Raw genomic sequence first — 9,527 nt, 5'->3', positions numbered from 1 at the left:
GGAGTGGATTTTGAAGAGGGGAAAAACATTTAGTAGTTTTTCTTGTGGTAAAAGGAGACTGAAAACAATTTGGTAGACTTGAATTAATACAGATGTAAACGGGAACCAGTAAGAGTTAGGGGTTTGGTTCATTTATCAGATCAGTCAGTTTAGGCTAAAAATAAAGATCCTGTGAGCTAAAGAGGTCAAGTGCAGGTTTTTCCTATATGGTAAAGACACTGGTCTCATCCAACGATGATGGTTATTCCCTCAACGATGACATGAACTCTGGTGCAGCAGAGGCATCCACAATCATAGGCATCTACCTGTAAAAACATGTTCACAGCAGGAGCTGCTTTTCCCCAGTTTGAACTAGGATTATTAGAGCTGTCAGCAAGTTTTATATTTAAACCACTTGAGACTGAACCTCTTAAATACATCTGCACTTGATTTCCTGTGTTCAGTTTACTAACCTTCCCTGTGCCTGCTAAAAATGCCTTTTGTTATGGACTGAGCTCCACAGAGCCTCTCAGTATGTTGTAAGACCAAATTAAACGGTGTGTTTATGAATCTACCATTTCATGGTAGAGACCAAACATAAGACAACCCATAGCCTTTAGGAACCAACACAAACCTTCTAAAGACTAAGAAATGTCAATGGACATACATGAACCACCAACTACTGAAAATAATACGAGTAATGCAAGTGCATAGTTAGAACTGTACCAAGGACCAGTGCAAGCTTAAGTGGCTAATTAATAGGAAGAAGAATGGTGTTTAAGAAAACAGACTGAAGCAGAATTATGTGAATGAAGATAATGGTATGATGATTTTAAGATTAGAGTAAAATTTCATCTTCTGCTTTCTGCAAACTATCAAAACCCCCTCTTCACCTGCCGTGGATCCTGCTTTATGCAGCAGGGTCAGATTTATATTAACTTTATGTAAGGTTATGTGTGTTGACTCAGTGAGAACATGTAAATGTAACCCACTACAGAACATCACCTTTCCGTCTCATCCAAGTCACTGTGTAGCCACTGTGTCTGAGCCAGAGGAGAGGGCAGTAATACATGGCTTGTATGGAAGGAGTGAGTGCGGGTGTCTCTTCAGCTGCAGGCTGTAATTAGATGTTACTAGGTGACCAACAAAACTGCATGCTTGTTCTCCTTCCACCCCAAGAAATCACCTTCTGTTGATGAAATAGTCATGCAAAATGTCTTTCAGTATTATGTAATTCATGAGTTATTTTTCTTGATACTTGTATTTGGAGTGGTTAGCGCTGGGAATTGAAGCAATTACAGAATTCTGGTTTTGAATGCAACGCTCACAGGGGCATCTGTTCGAGGCTCAGATGTCATCAGAACATTTCCGTATTTCCAGCCACGACATGGAAAGTGGGTGCCTCTTCCCACTACCTTGTCCCTCTTGCCACTATCTCTTCATTTACTCTCACTGTTCTGGCTATGGTGAAGAGCTTGACATACTTACATTTCTTTGTTCTCTGTAAGAGCTATCTTCTGTTGCTTACAGTATTGTAAATAAGAAGGTATTTCTGTAGATAGTTAGGTAGAGCTACTGATTTTTTGCTATGGCCTTATTTTCCAACTTTACAAAACAACCTGTTTTTTCTGGTTTGTATTTATGTGCATCCTTTGAACTCTGTTAAGAATTTTCTTTCTAGAATAGAAAACTTCTTGCTACACTTGTGAAGCACTGTCAAGATGACTACTATGAAACATCATTTAATGATTTAGATTTCACAGTGGCAAATATGAACAGGCCTAAACAAGAATTTCTAAAATTCCGTTACAACATCGCAATCAGGAAATAAAGGCACCTGAGAAGAGGTTGGAGTTGAGCAGACTTTTCTCTTAACCCTTCTCCAGAAGCAGCTTCACTCAGCGAAATGCTGTTTTTAAGCTCAGACAACCAGCAGTTGGCAGGGCAGCAATGTGAAATTGGAATAACCAGAAACAGTTGGCTGACCTTCAGGGTATAAAAAATAAATCACTTGATGAAGGCTTTGCCAGTTTTGCAGAAGCAGGCGTCATACGTATGCCGTCTTAAGATGCAGACCCATAAAACACAGGACATGCCCCTTGTTCATGGTGACAGCTACCCTGGCAGCACATGCATCAGGACCAATATCCAAAGTATCAGACCTGTTGCTTATATGCTGCACAACTGACCAGCATGTGCTGTACGAGGCTGAGCCTTGCTGTCCACGGGCATGCTACATGTGATGTAGAGCCTGGTCTCACTGCGCATCCAGTTAATGGTCATCTACCCACACTGGTAGATAGATGGAGAAAGTCTGGTGTGAAGCAAGAGGCCACTTGCACAAAAAGCTCTAACCGTTGTGTATATATCAGTGGGTGTGTGAACGAATACAAAACTGTTATCCTTCATGTGGGGATTTTATTATATTGAGAAGTTGGGTGGTTTAATTCCTTTTTCTAACAAAGTAGTGCAGTGCATTTGGATATTTTCAAGGCTGATCACAGTGAAGAACTCTGCAGATGTTTTCAGTATGTTTTTAATAAATGTAAAAAAACAGCTTAATGTCTGAGCAACAGCAAAAACATTCTCAAATATATATGTAATGAATGAATTGGAAATCCACTAAGAAGTTTTAAATATTATGCAGCACATCATGAAAGTTCATCCTGATGACATACTGTATTTATAAAGTGTGCCAAGGGATGCTTAGCAATATTTTCTCTCTATCCCAGCAGGAAGATTGTAAAATAACTTGTCTCTTATTAATGCATAATTAGGGAATTAAAGCCCGTAGCTCTTATGTTCTTTGCAGTCTGATAGTACAGAATATTTAAGAGGGTACCTCTCTGGGGGCAAAGCCATAATGCCTGGGGAGTCCAGGCTGTAATTTAAAGTTATTTGGGCTTGAGGAATACAGGCAACATACAGGCTGTGGTATAGCCAGTGGCCACATGCCCCCTGTGCCAGCCCCAGCAACTACATCTATAAGCAGTTGTCACCTTCTTGGTTCTGCTTTCCCTATAAGGTTGGAATTATGCTGTCCATTTTTCTATCATTTTATGTCTTGGATTGCACATGGTAATTTTTTATTATCAATGTGTTTACCTCTTTTTCTTACTATATAGAGTGAGCAAGCATTCATATCCATAATCACAAGTCAGCTGACTGGGATGGAAGGAAGGAAAAGGAAAGGCTAAGTCATTATTTTAAAAAGTACAGTCCTCACACCAGCAGTGGCAGAGTTTTGTGTTTTAACCTGATTTTCAAGTTCTGTTCCATAGATGTTTCCTAGTCGTGCCTTGCTGAAGATGGCAAAATGTTTTCACAGGACACTACAGGCATATACAGTCCTCAGGCTTGTGTTGTGAAGGTGGCAATGTGGGAATAGGGTTAACAGATAGCAGACAGACTACAGATACTGAGAATGGAAATTTATATGTGCTGGATTGCCTGGAAATGAGCCCCACAGGACCCGAAGGTTGAGCTTTTTCTTCCACAGATATGCAGCTATCACAATGTCCTGATTACAGAAGTACTTCTCTACTGAGCATGCAGCACTGAGAAAGAGAGAATGGAGCTGCATTGAAAATCAACATGTAAAACTCAGGTTTTACAAGACTCAAGTTTGGAAAAAAACCACTCAAAGTTATCTGGGGCCAAAAGGTAAGAAAAGAGGTTAAATATGGATATAGACACTGCTCTGTATGGTGCTGTGATATGTGAACAGTACTGGCTTAAATTAGATCTGTAGTTTTGACTCAGTAATGTTCCCTTTAAAAAAGGGATATCTGTTTTTTTTCCTTTCTTATAAAAGCATGGGAACAAATTCCACTATTAAGTGCGACTCTATTTCTTTAGAGTCAGAGTTTGTTTCCTATTATGTCAAAAGCTGAAGTGACTGATAGGATAGTTTCAATCAACGTTTACTTCAATATATTTCATTATCAACTCTTTTATATAGAAAGTATTCCAGCTACTTTAGAATCCTGAAATAGCTGAGGTAGGGCTGTCTAAGCAGCAACCACACTGGGGCTGGATCTCCATCTCCAAAGAGCCCCAGAAGCGCTGCCATGTAAGTTAAGCCTCACTGCAAAACCCTCTGCAGACCAACTCAGTCAGGTCACGTTTACATTTTCAGAGCAGTCTTTGCTTGTGGCTAGTATCCCCCTCTTGTGGAGTTTTGCTAAATTACATGCCAAAACTCTCCCATACTTTGTCTCTAAATCAGGGTCTGATTCACAGCCACGCTGCTGCCTGCAGCACTACTTTGCAATAGAAACGGGCCAAAGCTAGACGGGAGGCGATTCCAGTAGAGGAATTGAACTTATTTTGAATTTAATCACTAATTTTTGTTTATTGGGACTTCTCAATCTGTGTCTTTAGCTTTTTCTGCTTTTTATTTTTCTTTTAACTGTTTGATGCAGAATCTTTTTAAAAACTAATGGGTACTTGAGGGTCATCTGATACTTGATTTATTTTTAGGGTCACAGGTCTTCAAAGCTCTCTTGACCCTTCAGTCAGTATAAAATGATGGACTGTGTCGTGGAAGGAAGCAACTGTGAAAATCACTAAGCATGCACATCCCTGACAGAGCTGTAGCAAGAGGTATTAAAATTAGTAAACTTTGGATGTATAAATGGGCAGAGTGAATAGGAAAAGTAAAATTATTTTTACTGTGGTATATGGCATTGCTGACAATGATATCAGAATGCCCTGTGGGAATTCGTGTTCTCAAAGGCAAAAATCAACCGTAAAAATTGAAAAAAAGGTAAGCAAAAGAGCACCACACCTGATTTTTTAGACTGGAGAAAATGCATTTCAGTAGGACATACAAGAAATTCAGTGTGATGAATTTGTCAAATAAATGACTGAGAAGTGACTGGATTATAGCAGAGAAACACCTTTAGGTAAAAAAAAAAATCCCGTGTGCCAATGGGTTCTTTAATCAAGCAGCAGTGGCTGAAAAGCCATGGCTGCCAACTGATCCAGAGTCATTCAAATGAGGGATAAGGCCCAAATGTTTAATGCTGAGTGTGATTAATGCCTGGCACAGACGCCCAGGAGAGGTGATAGAGCCATCTCTTTATATCTGTAAATCAGGTGTCACCTTGTACATATTTTAGCCAACCACTAGCTATGCTTTTATTCAACACAAGTAACTGGGTTAAATACAGAGGTAACTGTTTGACACAAGATGGTTTGTATTACCTGTGACAATTTAAATGACTGTGTCCCCTCCTGGAACTTAATTCTTTGAATTTGTATTCTCTTGTGGTTTCCAAACCAGCTGTTTACCAGTGTGAGAGGAAAGTACTTAATGAAGGAAGGAGTTCTCCTCGTGTTCCCGAGATACCCTCTGAACATCTATAAAATGCCAAGGGATACTGATTAAATGAAATATTAGGAAAAATCCCAAACCTAAGTACTTGACTGCAGCAGAGACACCTGTAAATGTCAGATCTGCTGCTACATGCAAAGTAGGAGGTGAGTATTACAACATCCTTTTGGAAAATGCTAGCTGGCAACCTTAAAGCAAAATGCAGTTTTGCCACTCAGAAGGAAAAGTGAGTTGGTTACTTCTTGATAGCTGACATAATGAAATGAAGATGGTATGACTCTACCAGTGGAATGCCTGGGAAAAGGGGAGGACTGCTTCCTCCACGAGCAAGTAACTTAGCTGAGCCTGAAGAGAACTCCCAAACATACAGTAACTGCAAGAAGATGAGAAAAGCCAAGGCAAGTCTGAAGCAAATCCATTGGAGGGACAAAGAAGAGCCTAGAAAGAGGGGACCTCTTCTATTTTATTGTCTACAGCAGTTCCCTTTCACTAACATCTGTCTTCCGTCTACTCTCTACTGCTACAGTCTGGGCTTGGATGTGAAAAATCACAGAATCATAGAATGGTTTGGGTTGGAAGGGACCTTTAAAGGTCATCTAGTCCAACCCCCCTGCCATGGACAGGGACATCTTGTAGAAGGTCAGGTTGATCAAAGATCCATCCAATGTGACTTTGAATGTTTCCAGGGACGGGGAATCCACAACTTCTCGGGACAGCCTGTTGCAGTGTTTCACCACCCTCATCATAAAAAAATTGTTCCTTATGTCCAATCTAAATTTAGCCTCTTTTAGTTTAAAACCATTTCCCCTTGTCCTATCACAACAGGCCTTGGTAACAATTCTTTGTCAGTCTTTCTTATAAGTGCCCTTTGTATGTTGAAAAGCTGCAATAAGGTCTCCCCGGAGCCTTCTCTTCTCCAGGCTGAACAACCCCAACTCTCTCAGCCTTTCTTCACAGGAGAGGTGTTCCATCCCTCTGATCGTTTTCGTGTCCCTCCTCTGGACCTGCTCTAACATGTCTTTCCTCTACTGAGGACCTCAAGCTAGATGCAGTACTCAAGGTGGGATCTCACCAGAGCGGAGTACAGGGGCAGAATCACCTCCCTTGACCTGCTGGCCACACTTCTTTTGATGCAGCCCAGGCTGCATCTGGGCTGCAAGCGCACATTATCAGTTCATGTCCAATTTCTCATCCACCAGCATCCCCAAGTCCTTCTCCACAGGGCTGCTCTCAATCCCTTCATCCCCCCGTCTGTACTGAACCTGGGGATTGCCCCAGCCCAGGTGCAGGGCCTTGCACTTGGCCTTGTTGAACTTCATGGGGTTCATATGGGCCCCCTCCTCCAGCCTGTCCATGTCCCTCTGGATGGCATCCCTTACCTCGGGTGAGTCAACTGCACCCTCAGCTTGGTGCCATCAGCTTGGAGGGAACACCTCTCCTATGAAGAAAGGCTGAGAGGGTTGGGGTTGTTCAGCCTGGAGAAGAGAAGGCTCTGGGGAAACCTTATTGCAGCCTTTCAGTACTTAAAGGGGGCTTATAAGAAAGATGGGGACAGACTTTTTAACAAGGCCTGTTGTGATAGGACAAGGGATAATGGTTTTAAACTAAAAGAGGGTAGATTTGGACTAGATATAAGGAAGAAATCTTTTACAGCGAGGGTGGTGAAACACTGCAACAGGTTGCCCAGAGAGGTGGTCGATGCCCCATCCTTGGACACATTCAAGGTCAGGTTGGATGGGGCTCTGAGCAATGTGATCGAGTTGGAAGATGTCCCTGCTCACTGCAGGGGTGTTGGACTAGACGACCTTTAAAGGTCCCTTCCAACCCAAACTATTCTATGATTCTATGATATCCCATACCATATGATGTCATGCTCAGCAATAAAAGCTGGGGAAAAAGAAAGAAGGGGGGACATTTGGAGTGATGGCGCTTGTCTTCCCAAGTAACCGTTACACGTGATGGAGCCCTGCTTTCCTGGAGATGGCTGAACACCTGCCTGCCCATGGGAAGTAGTGAATTAATTCCTTGGTTTTGCTTTGCTTGCGCCCGTGGCTTTTCCTTTCCATATTAAACTGTCTTTATCTCAACCCACGAGTGTTCTCACTTTTACCCCTCTGAATCTCTCCCCCATCCCACTGCGGGGGAGTGAGTGAGCAGCTGTGTGGGGCTTAGTTGTGGTCTGGGGTTAAACCACGACACAGGCCATCGAATCCACACAGTCCAGTATACCCGTTCATCCCTTTCCTCCTCCTGGCCAAAGGCAGGGACCCTCTGTTTCTGTCCCTGGACAGAGTATTCACTGTCTGACCCTTTTGGTGCCAGACCAGAAGTCCCTTCACCAGGATCAAGGGAGGTGATCTCAGTCCTTCTGTGTCTGGCAGATTGCTGATTGCCTTCTTGTGTCTCTACAGCAACTAAGCTGACAGCCTTCTTGGGTGGCCCCTTCTTAACAGCTCTCTTCACTCTTAGTTCGCGTACACGGGCTTCCAGGTTAACGGTGGGTGCATCATCCCACTTCCTCATGTCCTCCCCCTGGTCGAGCAGGAAGAACCCGAGTGTGCCATGCAGCATGCGCCTGGGGCTCCCTTTCCTGCTGACCAGGGCAGGAGGGGGCTTGGCTGTTTGGGGCACCCCTGACAGCCAAAGCACTGGCCAGGAGGGATGAGGAGGGACGGAGATCTTCGAAGTTTTGGAGCCAAGAAGATGCTTTCTTCACAGTTGGTGCATCTGTATCCAGGCAGTACCTTGCTGCCAAGCTGTTAGAATATGAGGCTGGGTCGTTTTGAGTCACCTTCCTCCACATGGCCCGCATGCACAGAACGTCCTCTGCATCTTTGGAGACCTTGCTGTTGTCTAGATCACCGCAGATGACTTCCAGCACTGCTAATTCTCTCAGGTACTGGATGCCTTCATCTGCAGTAGTCCACTTCCCTGCATAGTTCACGAGATCTTCCTTGAACGGATACCTTGCCCTCACACTTGAGAGGAGCTGTCTCCAGAGACTGCAAATTGCTGCCTCTTGTCCAACTCCTCTCCCAATTCTCCGCTTTTTAGCAAGGGATCCCACCTGTTGGGCTTCCTTACTTTCTAGTTGCTGACTGTTGGCCCTGCTATGCCAGCATTGGAGCAGCCAGGCAGCAATCCGCTCACCTGGCTGGTGGCTGTCATCTTTCCGCATCTCTCGAAGTTCTGACGATGTGGTCAGGGGCCAGGCAGTTTCGTCCTCCTGCCCGATTTCTCTCGCTCCTTCCTCCCATTTCTTTGATGAAGGACCAGCTTCCTGATCAAACCTTTCCTCTTCTTCCTCCTCCCTTGCTCATCGATGATACGGACCTGTTGACCTCCTTGTCCACTGTTTCTTTTTCACTACTGGGGCAATTACCGTGGTTGTTGTTATTTGGGTCCCTATCTCAACCATGGTGTCCTCAGACGCAGTTTGGGTCCCTGTCTCTGCTGTCATGTCATGTTTGCCAAGCGGCAAAGTTGCAATAAAATTGTGTATGGCCTTTGTGGTGGGTTGACCTTGGCCGGCTGCCAGGTGCCCGCTCAGCCCACCCTCCATTGTGTGCAGGGGGCCAGGACATGCCCTATAAGGCCATACCGCCCTACCCTCCATTGAGCGCTCGGGGCCAGCCCACACGTATAAGGCCGCGCTCGCCCAGCCCTGGCCCATGGCAGACACCACCTCTGAAGGGAGGCAGCGGCTGACACGAGCTGAGGGCTTTGCCGCCCCTCGCAGACCCAGGGAAGGCGACCGGTGGCGACTGCTGGCAGCAGCGTTCGGTGGCCGATGGCCCACTCCCCGAGCCTTCAGCCATGAGGCGGGATGGTGTGGGCTGGGGGCCTGTGGCACACAGCCGCCCCTCACCGCGCCGGCGGCCTGCGCAGAAGGAGGAGTGCCGGCGGGAGCAGGCCAGCTGCCAGATTGAGCCGCGGTCTTTCCGCTTGCCGCTACGGGAGGGACCCCCCGAAAGCCACAGCGCTGGGCAGCAGGCGGCACGCCAGGCTGTGGCGGGTGCTCTGCTCCAGGTGCCAGAGCCTGCGGGGGAAGACCTGGTGCTTCCTGGCAGCGCCTGCAGCCGGCTGCTGGAGCAGAACGCCCGCCTGCAGCGGGCTCTGGAGCACCTGGAGAGGCAACGCGGCGCCCTGGAGATGGAGAGCCGCCTCCTGAGAAAGAGCAGCTCTCCAGAAGCGTGCAAGGAGGCGGAGA

Source organism: Mycteria americana, chromosome 2 (assembly GCF_035582795.1).
Source record: "Mycteria americana isolate JAX WOST 10 ecotype Jacksonville Zoo and Gardens chromosome 2, USCA_MyAme_1.0, whole genome shotgun sequence".
NCBI lineage: Eukaryota > Metazoa > Chordata > Aves > Ciconiiformes > Ciconiidae > Mycteria > Mycteria americana.
Note: the sequence above shows the minus strand (reverse complement) of the source record.